At 40.5% G+C, this 20000-nt stretch overlaps 1 protein-coding gene across 4 annotated transcripts in view; it reads right to left on the bottom strand.

Moving 5' to 3' along the window:
* LOC133641478 (ephrin type-A receptor 6-like) overlaps window positions 1-20000 on the bottom strand; it is a 142706-nt gene that overhangs the window by 117734 nt on the left and 4972 nt on the right. Inside the window, exon 1 of one of the 4 annotated variants that reach the window (XM_062035256.1) lies at window positions 2543-2776. The exons of the other annotated variants lie outside the window; for them this stretch is intronic. The gene's annotated coding sequence lies outside the window, so the exon portion shown is untranslated. Of the gene's footprint in view, window positions 1-2542; window positions 2777-20000 lie in introns of those variants that run through there. 4 annotated transcript variants of the gene reach the window in all.

Below are 20000 nucleotides of genomic sequence, written 5' to 3'. Positions count from 1 at the left end.
ACAGTACGTCTGACTACCGTAGCCGTAATGCGCCGACACTCCATCAAGCGGTGCGGCTTCTAAGCTTACCAAAGTCGTACTAAAAATGTTGACAGATTTTTCAGCGCCGTGTGTAATGTTCTATATTCTCAATGAAACCTTTGAAGTTTTGGTGTTGTTTACTGGCATCATATTGCATGTGATTATCTTGTGTGATGACTGTATTATGATGATAGTATATATCTGATAGTATATACACTACCGTTCAAAAGTTTGGGGTCACATTGAAATGTCCTTATTTTTGAAGGAAAAGCACTGTACTTTTCAATGAAGATAACTTTAAACTAGTCTTAACTTTAAAGAAATACACTCTATACATTACTAATGTGGTAAATGACTATTCTAGCTGCAAATGTCTGGTTTTTGGTGCAATATCTACATAAGTGTATAGAGGCCCATTTCCAGCAACTATCACTCCAGTGTTCTAATGGTACAATGTGTTTGCTCATTGGCTCAGAAGGCTAATTGATGATTAGAAAACCTTTGTGCAATCATGTTCACACATCTGAAAACAGTTTAGCTCGTTACAGAAGCTACAAAACTGACCTTCCTTTGAGCAGATTGAGTTTCTGGAGCATCACATTTGTGGGGTCAATTAAACGCTTAAAATGGCCAGAAAAAGAGAACTTTCATCTGAAACTCGACAGTCTATTCTTGTTCTTAGAAATGAAGGCTATTCCACAAAATTGTTTGGGTGACCCCAAACTTTTGAACGGTAGTGTATCTGTATCATGAATCACTTTAAGTGGACCCCGACTTAAACGAGTTGAAAAACTTATTCGGGTGTTACCATTTAGTGGTCAATTGTACGGAATATGTACTTCACTGTGCAACCTACTAATAAAAGGCTCAATCAATCAATCAATCAGTCTACACATGTTACTTATGTGTGACTGCCATCTGGCGGTCACACTTATCATTACACCGTGCACCAAATAAAATTGCTTCGAGGTCGGTAAGCACAACCAGAATTATTACTATACAAGGTTATAAGGCGCACTGACGATTTTTGAGAAAATTAAAGTATTTTAAGTGTGCTGGAAAATACGGTAGTACAAAACGGCGCTCACCAAATACTCTCATTAGTGAAGCATAAACACAAACCTATTAACACACAAAAACTCAGTGGCCTTTTGGTTAGAGCAGAGGTGTCAAACTCATTTTAGATCGGGGGCCACATGGAGAGAAATCTACTCCCTAGTGGGCCGGACTGGTAAAATCACAGCACGATAACTTAAAAATAAAGACAACTTCAGATTGTTTTCTTTGTTTAAAAATAGAACAAGCACATTGCGAAAATGTACAAATTATAATGTTGTAGTTTTTTTTTACACTTACATGTTGCGGTTAATAGCATTCTGTCTTTATTTGTCGTTATTTATATTTCCTGAAGAAATGATGTGATAATGTTCATCAGTCAACTCATTGGTGTTCATTTTCAATCTATCAAGATAAACAAATGATATCAAAATCAAATTACAGTATGTTATTTATGTAGTTTGATCATTTTTGTCGACTGATGTACTTACATAATGTGGTTTATTTTGTACATATGTAGCATCATCTACAAAGATACAAAGAATTGCTATTCCGACGTCCAGTGGACACATTTAGAACAGCAGTTTGTTTCATTGAAAAATTTCAGGTTCATTTTTATACTTAGCAAACTCATCCCGCGGGCCGGATAACACATGTTCGCGGGCCTGATCCGGCCCTCGGGCCGTACGTTTGACACCCCTGGGTTAGAGTGTCCGCCCTGAGATCGGTAGGTCGTGAGTTCAAACCCTGGCCGAGTCATACCAAACGACTATAAAAAATGGGACCCATTACCTCCCTGCTTGGCACTCAGCATCAAGGGTTGGAATTGGGGGTTAAATCACCTGCTGCTCACTGCTCCCCTCACCTCCCAGGGGGTGGAACAAGGGGATGGGTCCAATGCAGAGGTTAATTTCACCACTCCTAGTGTGTGTGTGACTATGTACTTTAAACAGTGGGCTTTTTAAAAACCATACTAAAACCAAAAATATACAATTCCCCCCCCCATTTTTTTCCCGTTCTCATACATTTTTGAAAAAGCTCCACGGGCTACAGGATAAGAGGAGGCATGGTACGGGCTGATATCTTAGAATCCAGCCGCGGAACATGACGCGGTGATAGCAAAACATTCGGCTGTGAAAATGGGTAATTACTTTGCGCACTTGCGGGGTTCTGCGTCCTTGTTTGCATCTTTAGTGGGATTCGAGTCATGTTCCAAAAGACATCTCTATTAGCTTCCCCCGCAGTTCAGGGTCTCCTTTGGAATACAATGGCGTGATGAAAGGATGTGGAACAAATAGCATTAGCACTATGATGTTGCCTTATCTAGGTCATGATATAACCAGGCTATCTTTGAGTAATCCTCCAGTGGCTGACGCTGAATGAAAGGAATAGAATAATAAGGCACCCGATAGAGATGTCAAAACAGTCTGGCAGCGTGCTATCAGGGTTTGATAAGTGCTGATACCTTTGTTTAGGCAGATGGGAGGGAGAGATGGACGTGTTGGAGAGAAGCTGTGCTCATATTTGGGAGCTGGGGTGTTCCCTGCTCTCGCTCTCGCTCTCCCCCTCACCGGCTCCCGGCGCTCGCTCGCTCCCCTCGCTGCCTCTCAGACAGCTTTGATCACAGCTCCCTTTGAAGCAGTGTTCCAAAATGAAAAACGAGGAGAAAGCAGAAGTCACCGCAAGTTCACGCCTAAACTTCCTGCAACTACTTGCAAACTGCACGGCTCTTTTTTTTCCTTCCCCCTGCGGAGGTTCAGAGTCCAGTGACGAGTTAGGAAAAACTGGATCGCCGATTGAGTGCGGCGAAGTCTGATGGCCGTTCACCACATCAGCACGTTAATAGGACTAATCAAAATGTCAATAGCAATTGCAGTCATCGGGGACTCTGCACCATACCCCATTAAACCCAGCAGTGGGGACTGTTTTTCTTTTTTTTTCTCCAATACTTGTCTGCACAATTTACAATAAAATACCAGCAGCTGTGGTTGACAGGTTCACCGTAAAAAATACCGTCACGATATACAAGACATGAAGCTATGTTAATGTTGAATCCCTGTTTTTGCTTACGGTAAATGTCAGGTTTAAACACTGATGACATCTATTAAACAAGACAAGAAGCAAAGAATCAAACAGAGGCAGAATTCAATGTTGCTTAATTGAGGAGAAACGTGTCGACCTGTAACCTCTTACAGTGTCACCCACGCTCCTCCTTTATTTGGACACTCCCTGTTTACACAACCACATCTGCTTCCAAAGGAATGGGGAGTATGTAAACAGTCATTGTTTTCGGTCACAATAACACAAAATAAAAAGATGCCTCGGCTTGGGCTGGTCCTGGCTTCAGCCTGGGCAGGTCTTCGATGACAATAGATAACCCCCCTCCCGTCTCCTCCCATCGTACACAATGGAATTTTCCAAGCCTTTGCTTGGTGCAACAAAGACAGCCTCTTGTCTGTTCATTGGGAACTCAGAGAACGGAAAATGTTTTGATAATTTACATACAATTTTTCTGACAGTAAATTACCGTATATACTATAAGGCGCACTTAAAATCCTTTTTTTTCCTCAAAACTCGACAGTGCGCCTTATAACCCGGTGCACCTAATAAGTAAGGAATAATTCTGGTTTTGCTTACCGACCTCGAAGCAATTTTATTTGGTACATGATGTAATGATAAGTATGACCAGTAGATGGCAGTCAAACATAAGAGACTATGATGCACTATGATGGTAATATGACGCAAGTAAACAACACCAACATGTTATATGTTTCATTGAAAATATAGAACATTACACACAGAGCTCAAAAAGTTTCAGTACGACTTTGGTAAGCTATGTAGCCGCACTGCCCGATGTGCTTCAATAATATTATGGTGTGTGTATAAGGTAAGACATATTATCTGGCGTTTTGTTTCGCAATATTATACAAAAGCAACTTTTCTTACCTTCTGGTACCTGCTGATCTGTATTTGGGATCTCCATAAATCCTGAAAAATTGCGCGCGTCCGCCTTTGTAGTCCGTGACAACACCGTAGTCGATAAGCTTCTTCTTTTTCTCTATCGTCTTGTTATGGGACATTCATCCTCCGCTGTTGCCATTTCTAATATAAAGTAGTGTAAAGTTCTTACTTATATCTGTCAGTGAACTCGCCATGATAGCGCTAAAACATACTGGTATAGTGAGTTTTAAATTATTCACCCAAGGAACTTTAGTTATTAGAGAGTTCACATTTCCGGTGTTATTGTTTCCAGATGAGGAGATGCTGCTCCGTCATTGATTTAAGTAAAATCTGAATGTCATTAAAACAGTTAGTTAGGAGAAGACGCTGTCGAAGGCGAGCCACGTAAATAAGACCGCCCACAAAACGGTGCATCCGGAAGCGACTGTCAGAAAGCGGCTTGAAAATTATCTGTAAAACATAATCTATGCAACATTTTGACCAAAGAACCACCATTACATGTTATGTAGACCACAAGGAAGTCTTTTACATTTAAAAAAAAATCATAATATGACTCCTTTAATGCTTGGTCCGGAAAATACGGTACTATGAAAACAATATATATTATTGTAAACCTATAGAATTTACGGTAAAATACTGGCACCTGTGTTTGCCAGGAATTTACCGTAAAGCAAAATAGGTCCAGTTTTAGTGGAGGTGGGAGGACACGGAGAGAACCCACACAGTCAGGTGGTGAACATGGAAACTCTACACAGAAAGTCCCCGAGCCCGGGAATCGAACCCAGGACCTTCCCACTGTGAGACACAGACGCAATCCACCGCCCTGTCACCAATACTAGTATCCACAAAAATACCTGTGTTTCCGAGACATGTGAGCGGGAAATGAGGATTTTAACTTGAAAGTATTTGTACAACCTTTCACTGGACAACTCACAACATGGCCTTTTACAACATGATCCGTCGAGTGAGCTATTAAAAATGAGCCTTAAATGTTCTGTATCTGTTAGGGCTGTGAATCCTTGTGCACCACACGATTCGAATGGATTCGATTCTTGGGGGTAAACACACAGCGTGGTTCATTTTGATGCATTTTGCAATGAAGCACACAGACATAACCCCTCAATGTCTGAAACCACAAAAATACAAGAAAACATGTTAGCCAAAAGTTAACTAGGCTAATGTTTTAACACAAACCCCTAAAACAATTCCGGTATGCTGTAAATTTCAATGTACAATCTGCAAAATCTTTCATTTAGACAGAATAATACCGTTAAGTTTTGAGTATTTGCATGCTTGTGACATTACAATATTTGCAAATAGACTAGACTAGATTTTAACAATCTAAGTCTATGATCATGAACTGATGAAGCCTACTTGGATGAGAGGCCAAGGTCTTCTAAGACAAACCAAACAGTCCAGTTGTGATGATTGACTGTCCATGATTGACTGTCCTGAGAGTACAACGACCTGGATGCATGAGAACATCCGCAGACATGAAAATGGAGATGCCACTTTAATAACTGTGTATGAATAAAGATGTCTTAAAACCGTCCCTATAGTGCTGTTTTTAGGATTTCTATATCTTATTCCAGTTTCTGATGTGGGAGGAACCCGGAGTGCCCAGATAAAACCCACACAAGCACAGAGAGAACATGCAAAGCTCACACAGAGCTGTTCCAACAGTGATTCAAACACAGATCTCCTGACTGTGAGGCAGCCGTGCTAACCACGGTGCCAATTCCAGAAAAAATGATTGTGGCTTATGGTTCAATCTTTCCCCCGATTATGGCGGGGGTTACGTTCCGGAGCCCCTGTGGCCAGTGACACTGTTAAATATACAGTATATTCAATGTTTTACAGAAGAACATCAACTTACGATTACGCCATTTTACGAGTATTTTGAGATACGAGCTGTTTCTCTGCTTTAAAGGAGCCATATGTAATAATGTGGCCAGAAATGGTACTGTTTCCTTCCCCTCTCCCTGACTGAGGTCGCCAGATATGCAACCGAATCCAGCTCGATCGACTGGGCTACTCCATTTTACACAGAAATTAGGCTATTTTCAAGAAGAAGTACGTCATGCCTGCGTACAATATCACAACAAATGGCAATCATATGGTTATTGTCAGTACTGTCAGAAAACAAAGACTAAAACCGACTACAACCAACGCCAGCAATGGTTATACTGGTGAAAATAAGTAGAGCTTAGCAGCCTCATGTACGCCCAAAACTAAAGAGGAGACATTTTACCATGGTATGCCTATAGGCTACTGTTTCAAACGTTTTAGATTGCCAGACAACTTCGTACACGTAGTCCACAATATGCAAACACGAATGAGGAATTCTTTTATCATGTGATTTGGCTGTCTCCATATGTTTCACATTGCCATGATGACAGCCGTAATGTTGGAACCCATTTCCTCAGCATATTGAGAACGAAATAAGCACCGAAATTATAATAAACACCTCCCAGTCAACTACTAGTAACATCACTATGAGCCCGTTGACCTTCTAGAAATATAAAAGGCAGCTCAGCTCGCTCGCAGTCCTGGCTTGAGGTGAAGGCTAATTCGCTTTTAACGTAAAGTTAGCTCAGTTTGCGGTGTGTGTGTGTGTGTGTGTGTGTGTTACGGACAGCAAAGCCCTGTCTGTCTGTTATTTCACTTGACCTTTTTCTGGGTTGATTGAGCTGTGTTGAAGCAGCAAAAAAGGACATTATGTTAAATGAAGAGTTTCTGTCTCTGATAGTTGATATAATAATGTAACTGCATCATTAAGCCTACATGAACTCCATGGTGTTCAGGGATGAATAATCTCTCCTATTGCTATTGTACCATTTTTTCAGCTATAGTTACATTAATCATTAGTAATGTAGCAGCCTAGTTTTGAATGGCAGGGTCCCTGCTATCACATGTTGATAAAAATATAACATTTACATAATAAATCAACTACAGGCTTCCCAAATGCTGTAATAAATTAAGCACGATGAGTTGACTTGAAACTGTTTAATGTTGCGCTTTGTATATGTAGAAGAAAAGTTTTGTCATTTTATTTAATCTGAGCAACAACTTGAGGCAGTTTAATGTGGATTAACGTGGGCAGAATTATTATAGTGTTCCCAATGTTAAAAAGATAAAGCCATTGTTTACAACTTTGGTAAATAAATAACCAAAAAATGTATATGTTGTTGTTTTCTTACTGTACCGAAAATGAACCGAACCGTGACCTCTAAACCGAGGTACGTACCGAACCGAAATTTTTGTGTACCGTTACACCCCTACTTAAAGGCCTACTGAAACCCACTACTACCGACCACGCAGTCTGATAGTTTATATATCAATGATGAAATCTTAACATTGCAACACATGCCAATACGGCCGGGTTAACTTATAAAGTGCAATTTTAAATTTCCCGGGAAATATCCGGCTGAAACGTCGCGGTATGATGACGTATGCGCGTGACGAAGTCAGTTTAACGGAAGTTATGGTACCCCGTAGAATCCTATACAAAAAGCTCTGTTTTCCTTTCATAATTCCACAGTATTCTGGACATCTTTTGCAATTTGTTTAATGAACAATGAAGGCTGCAAAGAAGACAGTTGTAGGTGGGATCGGTGTATTAGCAGCGGACTACAGCAACACAACCAGGAGGACTTTGTTGGAGAGCAGACGCGCTAGCCCCCGACCTCACCTTGACTTCCTACGTCTCCGGGCCGCCAAACGCATCGTGTGAAGTCCTTCGTCCTTCTGCCGATCGCTGGAACGCAAGTGAGCACGGGTGTTGATGAGCAGATGAGGGCTGGCTGGCGTAGGTGGAGAGCTAATGTTTTTAGCATAGCTCTGTGCGGTCCGGTTGCTAAGTTGCTAAGTTAGCTTCAATGGCGTCGTTAGCACAGCATTGTTAACCTTCGCCAGCCTGGAAAGCATTAACCGTGTATTACATGTCCACGGTTTAATAGTATTGTTGATTTTCTATCTATCCTTCCAGTCAGGGGTTTATTTTTTTTGTTTCTATATGCAGTTAAAGCACGATGCTATCACGTTAGCTCATAGCTAAAGCATTTCGCCGATGTATTGTCGTGGAGATAAAAGGCATTGAATGTCCATTTCGCGTTCTCGACTCTCATTTTCAAGAGGATATAGTATCCGAGGTGGTTTAAAATACAAATCCGTGATCCACAATAGAAAAAGGAGAGTGTGGAATCCAATGAGCCAGCTTGTACCTAAGTTACGGTCAGAGCGAAAAAAGATACGTCCATCACTGCCTCTCAAGTCCTTCACTGTAACGTTCCTCATCTACGAATCTTTCATCCTCGCTCAAATTAATGGGGTAATCGTCACTTTCTCGGTCCGAATCTCTCTCGCTCCATTGTAAACAACGGGGAATTGTGAGGAATACTAGCTCCTGTGACGTCACGCTACTTCCGGTACAGGCAAGGCTTTTTTTTTATCAGCGAGCAAAAGTTGCGAACTTTATCGTCGATTTTCTCTACTAAATCCTTTCAGCAAAAATATGGCAATATCGCGAAATGATCAAGTATGACACATAGAATGGATCTGCTATTCCCGTTTAAATTTAAAAAAATAATTTCAGTAGGCCTTTAAAACACTTCATAAAGTCTAAAACTAACGTTATTTTAACCTAAAACATCAATGGGTACTAAAATCCTTATGTAGGTGCGTGGTGGGGGAACACAATAACACTCTTGGTCCAATACTTTTTTTCCCACTATATTAACGTCATCTAATAGTCCCGACACTACCATATAATTCAAGTAGCACATATTTGGATGCTCCTTGAGTTACCGTCCTACTCACTGAAGTGGCTGTCAAGATCCACTTGACTCTGGTGCAACTTTGGTACAAAAGCGAATGTCAAACTACTGTCAGCGGGGGGCCACGCAAACGGGAGGATAAATGTAGGGCAACGTCTCCCGTCTCCTCAGTAATCACTTGTGACAGGCCTCCGTGGTGTTTAACCACATTTTAAAGCGACCGTGTCACAAAGAGACACCAAATAAATGCAAAAGATACCGAGATGAAGCGGGAGAAAGCGCGAGCAACGAGCAAATAAAGGACTCATTAGAGCTCGTCCTACATATGAGCAGTGCTAATGACCGCCGGCTCTCGCCGCAATAACTGAAGTTAATGCATCACCGCTGGGTGTGCACCTGAATTTCAACCGGGGGCCTGCTGAGACTCTTCTTTCAAGCCCTGCAAATAAATGACAGCCAGTGCACTTCTACTGTAACCATGCGGGGTGTTTTAATCTACCAACCTTCATTACAAGAGTATGCATGGGCTTTATAAATGAAAAAGAGGGTTGGGGGACTTCCAGAAAGGACAAGACGCAAGCTAAATTAGCAGTGAAACTAACAAATGAAGGCAATTAGCCGGCGAGCCCCCCTACTCTGTCTGCTCCGTCTAATTGAGAAACCAGGCCAGCGACTATCCGGAACAACCCAACAGCTGTGGTAAACTTTTCCTCCGACTCTCGGGGCACATTAAGTAACGCTGATACAACTAATTAGAGTAGACGTAGCCCAAAAAGCCTTTTACAGAAACCTTGTGGTATTTATCTGCGTTCTCTGCTCTCATAATAATAGTTTATGGATGCAGGTTCTACACCGGCGTGACATTTATTGTGCTAAAAATGGACGTACAGTCGTGGGCAAAAGTTTACATACACTTGTAAAGAACATAATGTCATGGCTGTCTTGAGTTTCCAATCATTTCTACAACTTATTTTTTGTGATAGAGTGATTGGAGCGCATACTTGTTGGTCACAAAAGATATTCATGAAGTTTGGTTCTTTTATGAATTTTTATTATGGGCATACTTGCCAACCCTCCCGTTTTTAGCGGGAGAATCCCGGTATTCAGCGCCTCTCCCGACAACCTCCCGGCAGAGATTTTCTCCCGACAAACTCCGAGTATTTAGCCGTAGCTGGAGGCCAAGCCCCCTCCAGCTCAATGCGGACCTGAGACTCAGTGGGGACAGCCTGTTCTCACGTCCGCTTTCCCACAATATAAACAGCTTGCCTGCCCAATGAACGGAGAAGTTAAACAGGACAATACTGCCATCTAATGGATAGCCACCGGAACACTGAAATTCAAGTATTTTTTTTTTTTTCTATGTAAATAAAATAAATGTATATATATATATATATATATATATATATATATATATATATATATATATATATATATATATATATATATATATATATATATATATATATATATATAGCTAGAATTCACTGTAAGTCAAGTATTTCATACATATTGTATGTATATATGAAATATATATGAAATACTCGAGTTGGTGAATTCTAGCTGTAAATAACCACGCCCCCAGCCACGCCCCCCCCCCCCAAAAAAAAAACCACCCCCTACCCCCCCACCTCCCGATATTGGAGGTCTCAAGGTTGGCAAGTATGATTATGGGTCTACTGAAAATGTGAGCAAATCTGCTGGGTCAAAAGTATACATACAGCAATGTTAATATTTGCTTACATTGACTGATTGATCGAAACTTTTATTAGTAGATTGCACAGTACAGTACACGTTACGTACAATTGACCACTAAATGGTAACACCCGAATACGTTTTTCAACTTGTTTAAGTCGGGGTCCACGTTAATCAATTCATGGTAATTCATGTCCCTTGGCAAGTTTCACTGCAATAAGGCGCATTTGGTGGCCATCCACAAGCTTCTGGTTGAATTTTTGACCACTCCTCTTGACAAAATTGGTGCAGTTCAGCTAAATGTGTTTTTTTTTTTTACATGGACTTGTTTCTTCAGCATTGTCCACACGTTTAAGTCAGGACTTTGGGAAGGCCATTCTAATAACTTTTTTCGTCACTTATTGTTTGTCTTTGGTACACTAATGTATATATTTTAGGCCATTGGTTCTTTGTTTTATTTTATTTTTTGCAAAAATATATATCTATTTTTATATTGCTCTTTTTATCTTTGTTATGAACAATATTATGTAAACTCGAAGTTATTATTATTTTTTTGGTTCTTTGTTGTTGCTATTTTTGTATTACAACATTTTATTATTTGATCATGTTGTACTGCATTTTAATCTTTTGTTTTGTGATTGTGTGATGTTTTTGCCTGGACCCCAGGAAGAATAGTCTCCACTGCGGTGTAGACTAATGGGGATCCTTAATAAACTAAACTAATAAACTAAACTAAGACCTTAATTCTAGCCTGATTTAGCCATTCCTTTTGACGTGTGTTTGAGGTCATTGTCCTGTTGGAACACCCAACTGCGCCTAAAACTAGGGATGTCCCGATCCGATATTTGGATCGGCCGCCAATATTTGCCAAAAAATGCGTATCGGCAAGGCATGGGAAAATGCCGATCCAGATCCAGTTTAAAAAAAACGTCCGGTCCGTGTTTTCCAACGCACTGATTTAAATAATACATTCCACTCTTCTGCTGCTCCCTAATTTCCATTCCGCATTTTCCAGCACACCTTCAACACATCCACAGGTCTGTGTCCTAACCGTTAAGACGGCCATGTGAATTAAAAGTTACCGGTAAAAATGTCAGCTGTCTCTGTGCGATATAGAAAATGACTATATCGTGATATTCGAGTATACGTTCTCACGCAGTTGCTTTTAGCTGCGGGCATTACACTACAGGCTCTCCTTGCTCTTTCCTGTGTCTCCTCACAGACAGACAAGCACACCTTCTACATACACCGCCGTTCAAAAGTTTGGGGTCACCCAAACAATTTAGTGGAATAACCTTCATTTCTAAGAACAAGAATAGACTGTCGAGTTTCAGATGAAAGTTCTCTTTTTCTGGCCATTTTGAGCGTTTAATTGACCCCACAAATGTGATGCTCCAGAAACTCAATCTGCTCAAAGGCAGGTCAGTTTTGTAGCTTCTGTAACGAGCTAAACTGTTTTCAGATGTGTGAACATGATTGCACAAGGGTTTTCTAATCATCAATTAGCCTTCTGAGCCAATGAGCAAACACATTGTACCATTGGAACACTGGAGTGATAGTTGCTGGAAATGGGCCTCTACACACCTATGTAGATATTGCACCAAAAACCAGACATTTGTAGCTAGAATAGTCATTTACCAAATTAGCAATGTATAGAGTGTATTTCTTTAAAGTTAAGACTAGTTTAAAGTTATCTCCATTGAAAAGTACAGTGCTTTTCCTTCAAAAATAAGGACATTTCAATGTGACCCCAAACTTTTGAACGGTAGTGTACGTCACATACCGTCACGTCATACGTCACATACGTATACGCCCTCGCGGAGCAGAGAGGTAGCAGCATGGCTAAAGTTAGCTGTGATGCTAGCGCAGCCGTGTGAGCGGTAATAATGAAGGAAGAATTAATTAATTCCCCCCAAAAACAGCAGGGGGTCCATCGTCTGGCGGTGGTTTGGCTTCAAGTGGGAATATGTCGAACAGACAACCGTAATTTGTCAAGTGTGGGGCAAAAGCGTTGCTATAAAAAGTAGCATTACTGCTAATATGTAGCATCATTTGAAAAGTCCCCTGCTAGAAAATGAAGTGTGCTTGAAACTCCGCACGTCAACATCTCCATTGTTGTGTATTATTCAAACTCACCCAATTCAGCTGGCTAGTTGTTATCAAGAGAACTAAAACCCTTTTCAACATGAATCTGACAACTAAGTAGGCTAAATAACTTTAAACTTTAATACATGCTCGGATAAGGCCAGTATCGGCCAGTATCGGTATCGGATCGGAAGTGCAAAAACAATATCGGTATCGGATCGGAAGTGCAAAAACCTGGATCGGGACATCCCTACCTAAGACCCAACCTCCTAGCTGATGATTTTAGGTTGTCCTGAAGAATTTGGAGGTAATCCTCCTTTTTCATTGTCCCATTTACTCTCTGTAAAGCACCAATTCCATTGGCAGCAAAACAGGCCCTGAGCATTATAATACCACCACCATGCTTGACGGTAGGGATGGTGTTCCTGGGATTAAAGGCCTCACCTTTTCTCCTCCAAACATATTGCTGGGTATCGTGGCCAAACAGCTAAATTTTTGTTTCATCTGACCACAGAACTTTCCTCCAGAAGGTCTTATCTTTGTCCATGTGATGTCAGATGAAACAACAATTGACTCCAGATGTGGTCACATTTTCAGTAGACCCATAATAAATTCATACAAGAACCAAACTTCATGAATGTTTTTTGTGACCAACAAGTATGTGCTCCAATCACTCTATCATACAAAAATAAGAGTTGTAGAAATGATTGGAAACTCAAGACAGCCATGACATTATGTTCTTTACAAGTGTATGTGAACTTTTGACCACGACTGTATAAACGCCGGAAAACCAAAAGCACCTTGATGCGACAAGTATGGCTTTCTCACCGGAACAACATCGTTGAGTCCGGAGGCGTCCTTAGGCGAGAGTTGCGGTTTTGAAATGTCAGGACTCGAGCTGCTTCTGGTTGCCGCTATTGTTTTGGATTAAACAATGATGATGAGAAGCGGTGTGAATAAAGGAAATGGAGGAATCAAATTAAAAGGACACAAAAATAAATGTACCCCGAGGGGGACAAACGGTAGAAAATGGATGGATGGATGGATAGAATATTGTGTACAAGTCCATTTATGTCAGCAATTAACTTTAAAAGTTTTTTAAATGTTACATTTTCTAAGATTGTCAATTCAAGGTTTACACAAACTGTAAGCCATAACCATCAAAATTAACTAATGAAGTCTTGCCATATCTCACTTTGCATGTAATTGTCATGTCTGTGTTAATCATGTTTTTGTTTTGCTTGGGTTTTGGGCTTTTTTTTAGTTCCTGGTTGCACTTCCTTGTTTGGTTTGGTTTCCATGGTCACCCATTAGTTTTCACCTGTCTTGTCACGCACCTGTTTCACATCCTCATGTCACGCACCTGTCTCAAGTTTTCACTAATCGTGTCACCAGTATTTAAGGCCATTGTTGCCAGGCAGTCGGCCTGGCGACATCACACATTCACACTCTGATGATCCATGCTGCTCTTTTTCATGTTTTTCTCATGCCAAGTAAGTTTTGTTTATTAAGACCACAGTTAGTGTTGTTGTTTCTTTGTTCATAGTTTTTGTGCCCACGTGCATGTCTTTTGTTGCTTAGTCAAGTTTGTATTTCCGCCTTTTTGCGCGCCATTTGTTTGCTTCCTTTTTTTTGTAGTTTATTAGTGTGAAAAAATAAATCATGTATTTAAATTCACGCCTTGCCCGCGCCAATTTTCCTTTGCCTTCTGGGAGAACAAACCACGCCATGAACCAAGTCCTGACAGTAATAAGTTAATATCAGGTGTTACATTCTTGTGTAAATTGCACATGATTGAATTTGTTGAATGGGTTATACCTAGAGATCTCAGATAATATCGGTCTGCCGATATCGGCCGATAAATGCTTTAAAATGTAATATCGGTATCGTTTTTTTTAATTATCGGTATCCTTTTTTTTTTTTTTTTTAATTATTATTTTTTTTATTAAATCAACATAAAAAACACAAGATACATTTACAATTAGTGCACCAACCCAAAACACCTCCCTCCCCCATTTACACTCATTCACATAAAAGGGTTGTTCTTTTCTGTTATTAATATTCTGGTTCCTACATTATATATCAATATATATCAATACAGTCTGCAAGGGATACAGTCCGTAAGCACACATGATTGTGCGTGCTGCTGCTCCACTAATAGTACTAACCTTTAACAGTTAATTTTACTCGTTTTCATTAATTACTATGTAATTAATTACATAGTAATTACAGTTACATAATTCTATGTAACTGTTTTTATATTGTTTTACTTTCTTTTTTATTCAAGAAAATGTTTTTGATTTATTTATCTTATTTTATTTATTTATTTTTTTTAAAAAAAGGACCTTATCTTCACCATACCAGGTTGTCCAAATTAGGCATAATAATGTGTTAATTCCACGACTGTATATATCGGTATCGGTTGATATCAGTATCTGTAATTAAAGAGTTGGACAATATCGGATATCTGCAAAAAGACATTATCGGACATGTCTAGTTATACCTGTATAGCGCTTTTGTACCTTCATGGTACTCAAAGCGCTTTGACACTATTTCACCATTCACCCATTCACACACCCTGGTGGCGGGAGCTGCCATGCAAGGCCCTAATCACGACCATCAGGAGCAAGGGTGAAGTGTCTTGGTAGAAGCTGGGGATCGAACCAGGGACCCTCAGATTGCTGGCACGGCCACTCTCCCAACTGCGCTACGCCGGCCCCGTTGTTAAATTCTACAGAAGAATGTTTCTTATATTTATTTTCGAAAAGTTTTTTTTTCTATGTTACAAAATTGATGCTAATCCGCCTTTTTTCCCTCTATTTTTCAAAATAAGGTTCGATAAGAGAACCGTTAAGCAGAATCAAAAGTGGAATCGGACACTGGAAAAATCTTATCAACTCCAATCCCTAACTCCGAGTATACTTTCGACGGCTTTAATTTTGCGGCTGATGAATATTTTGGAGGAGAGGAGCACACTTGGACTCTCATGAAGATTGAGGAGATGCATTTTGCAAAAGCGGCTACACATCAGCTGAGCGAAAGACGCAGCTGGCGAAATTCAGGCAATTTTTTTGTTGTCATTTATACCAGCTGTGATTGACTTTTGATTGATTTGCGCTGTGTTTGATCGAGTTAATGTGTGATCACAGCTGATCACCCACGGTCGACCTGAAATTAATCACGATCATCGTTAACGATCATATCATCGCCCAGTCCAAGGCACAGTGTATTTTTGTCATGATCCGTTTTTGTTATGTTGTGTTAATTTTGGACTCCTTTAGTTCCTGTTTGTGCACCTCCTGTGTTTGTTAGCATGGTTACTTATTGTTTTCACCTGCCTCTGGTGTTCGGGACGCTCACCTGTCTCCAATCAGAGGCATTATTTAAGCCTGCCTTTGCCAGTCAGTCGGCCTGGCGTCATTTGTTTGCCTCACGCCTCGCCACGTAAGTTGTGTTAGTTTCATGCCACAGTTCCCTGAGTATTCCATGTCCATAGTTCATGCTTCACACAGCCTTGTCTACGTAAGTCTTGTTTAAATTTCATGCCACAGTTTCGTGATGTTTCATGTCTATAGTTCCATGTTTCCTGCCCTAAGTTTTTGCCTTAGCATCCGCGTGCGATAGGCACGCTTGCCTTTGTTTAGTAAGACTAGACTAGACTAGACTAGACTAGACTTCCTTTTTATTGTCATTCAAATTTGAACTTTACAGCACAGATAAGAACGAAATTTCGTTACATAAGCTCATGGTAGTGCAGGATTAAAAAAAGCAATAAGGTGCATATATAAATAAATATATATATATATATATATAAATAATATATATATATAAAATAAATATATATATAAATATATATAAATAAATAAATAGATTACTGTTCAGATAAATATATTGCACTTTTTCACATGCGTCCACGTTTATGGATATATGTTATATTGTCTTTTTTATTCCAGCGAGTTAATCCATTTTGGGGGGAGTTGAGGGGATCATTTAATTATGATGCGTTCAAGAGTCTTACGGCCTGTAGGGAAGAAGCTGTTACAGAACCTGGAGGTTCTGCTTCGGAGGCTGCGGAACCTCTTTCTAGAGTCCAGCAGTGAAAACAGTCCTTGGTGGGGGTGGGAGGAGTCTTTGCAGATTTTCTGAGCCCTGGTCAGGCAGCGGCTTTTTGCGATCTCCTGGATAGGAGGAAGAGGAGTCCTGATGATCTATTCCGCCGTCCTCACCACTCTCTGGAGAGACTTCCAGTCTGAGGCATTGCATGCTCCAGTAAGTTGGATGATTTTGGATAATTAAATCATGTTTTGTCCGGAGTAGTCCGTTTGCATCCCGGGGGAACAAACCTCGCAGTAAGCTGCAACCCCGCCGTGACAATGTTTTTGCCTCCATTGGTGGAGGTAACTTAGAACAAATTTTTTTGTTTGTTTTATATCTTCTATATGACAAACATTTTAATGACCTGACTAGGGTTGTTGCGATAACAAAATGATACTTTTCGATACTTTTCTAAATAAAGGGCACCAAAAAAAATTTCATTGTTGGCTTTATTTGAACAAAAAAATCTTACGGTACATAAAACATATGTTTCTTTTTGCAATCGAAGAACAATTTTGTCCTTCAATAAAGCTAATCAAAGATGTACTGATGCAAAGTGGAAAAGTGTTCTGTGGTCTGACGAGTCCACATTTCAAATTGTTTTTGGAAACTGTGGACGTCGTGTCCTCCGGAACAAAGAGGAAAAGAACCATCCGGACGATTATAGACACAAAGTTTAAAAGTGTCACGAGGGGGTTTTGCGGCTCACTGCGGGGTCGTTGTCCCGGGAATGCAGAACGGACAACAACGGACGACAGCGTGAGGTAGGAGATGATTTTAAAGGCCTACTGAAATGATTTTTTTTTATTTAAACCGGAATAGCAGATCCATTCTATGTGTCATACTTGATCATTTCGCGATATTGCCATATTTTTGCTGAAAGGATTTAGTAGAGAAAATCGACGATAAAGTTCGCAACTTTTGCTCGCTGATAAAAAAAACCTTGCCCGTACCGGAAGTAGCGTGACGTCACAAGCGGTAGTGCTGCTCACAATTCCCCGTTGTTTACAATGGAGCGAGAGATATTAGGGGCGAGAAAGTGACGATTACCCCATTAATTTGAGCGAGGATGAAAGATTTGTGGATGAGGAACGTTAGAGTGACGGACTAGAATGCAGTTCAAGAGATATCTTTTTTCGCTCTGACCGTAACTTAGGTACAAACTGGCTCATTGGAATCCACACTCTCTCCTTTTTCTATTGTGGATCACGGATTTGTATTTTAAACCACCTCGGATACTATATCCTCTTGAAAATGAGAGTCGAGAAGGCGAAATGGACATTAACAGTGACTTTTATCTCCACGACAATACATCGACGAAGCTCTTTAGCATGAGCTAACGCGATAGCATCTGTCTTAAATGCAGATAGAAACAAAATAAATAAATCCCTGACTGGAAGGATAGACAGAAGATCAACAATACTACTATCAGGAGACACCGAACCAAACACTGGACATGTAAATACACGGTTAATGTGTATTCGACGCCTGTCGAAGCCTAGCAATGCTGTTGCTAACGACGCTAACTTAACAACGGGACCTCGTCAGAGCTATGATAAAAACATTAGCGCTCCACCTACGCCAGCCAGCCCTCCTCTGCTCATCAACACCCGTGCTCACCTGCGTTCCAGCGATCGACGATGCGGTCGGCGGCCCGGAGACGTAGGAAGTCAAGGTGAGTTCGCCGCTAGCGCGTCTGCTATCCAACAAAGTCCTCCTTGTTGTGTTGCTACAGCCAGCCGAATACACCGATCCCACCTACAACGTTCTTCTTTGCAGCCTCCATTGTTCATTAAACAAATTGCAAAAGATTCACCAACACAGATGTCCAGAATACTGTGGAATTTTGTCGAAGAAAACAGAGCTCTGTGTATTGTGTCCAAAAGGGTCCAAACACTTCCGTGGACCTCGCGACGTCACGCGCATACGTCATCCTCCAAAGGCGTTTTGAACCGGAAGTTTAGCGGGAAATTTAAAATTGCACTTTATAAGTTAACCCGGCCGTATTGGCATGTGTTGCAATGTTAAGATTTCATCATTGATATATAAACTATCAGACTGCGTGGTCGGTAGTAGTGGCTTTCAGTAGGCCTTTAATCTTCTCCAGAAATCTTGGCAGGGCATGAGGTAAACAAACATAAACTATGGCGTGGAACAAACACGAAACTGTGGCATGAAACAAACAGCATAAACTATGGCGTGAAACAAACACAAAACTGTGGCATGAAACAAACAGCATAAACTATGGCTTGGAACAAACACGAAACTGTGGCATGAAATAAACACGACTTACTTGGACACGGCATGAATCGAATGACTGACCGGCAAAGGCAGGTTTAAATAATGCCTCTGATTAGTGCTCGCGAAGCAGGTGAGCGGGCGAACACTAATCAGAGCCAGGTGGAAATAATAAGTAACCATGGTAACCAAACCAAACTCAGAGATGTCACAAACAGGAACTAAAAGAGTCCAAAGCTAACAGAAAATAACAAAAACATGATCCGGACCACGGATCATGACAAAAAGCCAGCATCAGTGAAGGTTTGGGGGTGTATTAGTGCCCAAGGCATGGGTAACTTACACATCTGTGAAGGCACCATTAATGCTGAAAGGTACATAAAGGCTTTGGAGCAACATATTTTGCCATCCAATCAACATTATCATGGACGCCCCTGCTTATTTCAGCAAGACAATGCCAAGCCACGTGTTACAACAGCGTGGCTTCGTAGTAAAAGAGTGCGGGTACTAGACTGGCCTGCCTGTAGTCCAGACCTGTTTCCCATTGAAAATGTGTGGCACTTTATGAAGCCTAAAATACCACAACTTAAGCTGTACATCAAGCAAGAATGGGAAAGAATTCCACCTGAAAAGCTTCTAAAATTGGTCTCCTCAGTTCCCAAATGTTTACTGAGTGTTGTTAAAAGGAAAGGCCATGTAACACAGTGGTAAAAATGCTCCTGTGCCAACTTTTTTGCAACGTGTTGCTGCCATTAAATTTAAATTTGATTATTTGCAAAAAAAATTAAGTTTCTCAGTTCAAACATTAAGTATATTGTCTTTGCAGTCTATTTAATTTAATATAGGTTGAAAATAATTTGCAAATTATTGTATTCTGTTTTTATTTACGAATAACACAACGTGCCAACTTCACTGGTTTTGGGTTTTGTATAGGGATGTCCGATAATGGCTTTTTTGCCGATATCCGATATTGTGCAACTCTTAATTACCGATACCGATATCAACCGATACCGATATATACAGTCGTGGAATTAACACATTATTATGCCTAAATTGGACAACCAGGTATGGTGAAGA

Source organism: Entelurus aequoreus, linkage group LG02, assembly GCF_033978785.1.
Source record: "Entelurus aequoreus isolate RoL-2023_Sb linkage group LG02, RoL_Eaeq_v1.1, whole genome shotgun sequence".
Lineage (NCBI taxonomy): Eukaryota > Metazoa > Chordata > Actinopteri > Syngnathiformes > Syngnathidae > Entelurus > Entelurus aequoreus.
The sequence above is the reverse complement of the archived record's forward strand: the minus strand, read 5'-3'. Positions and strand labels throughout refer to the sequence as shown.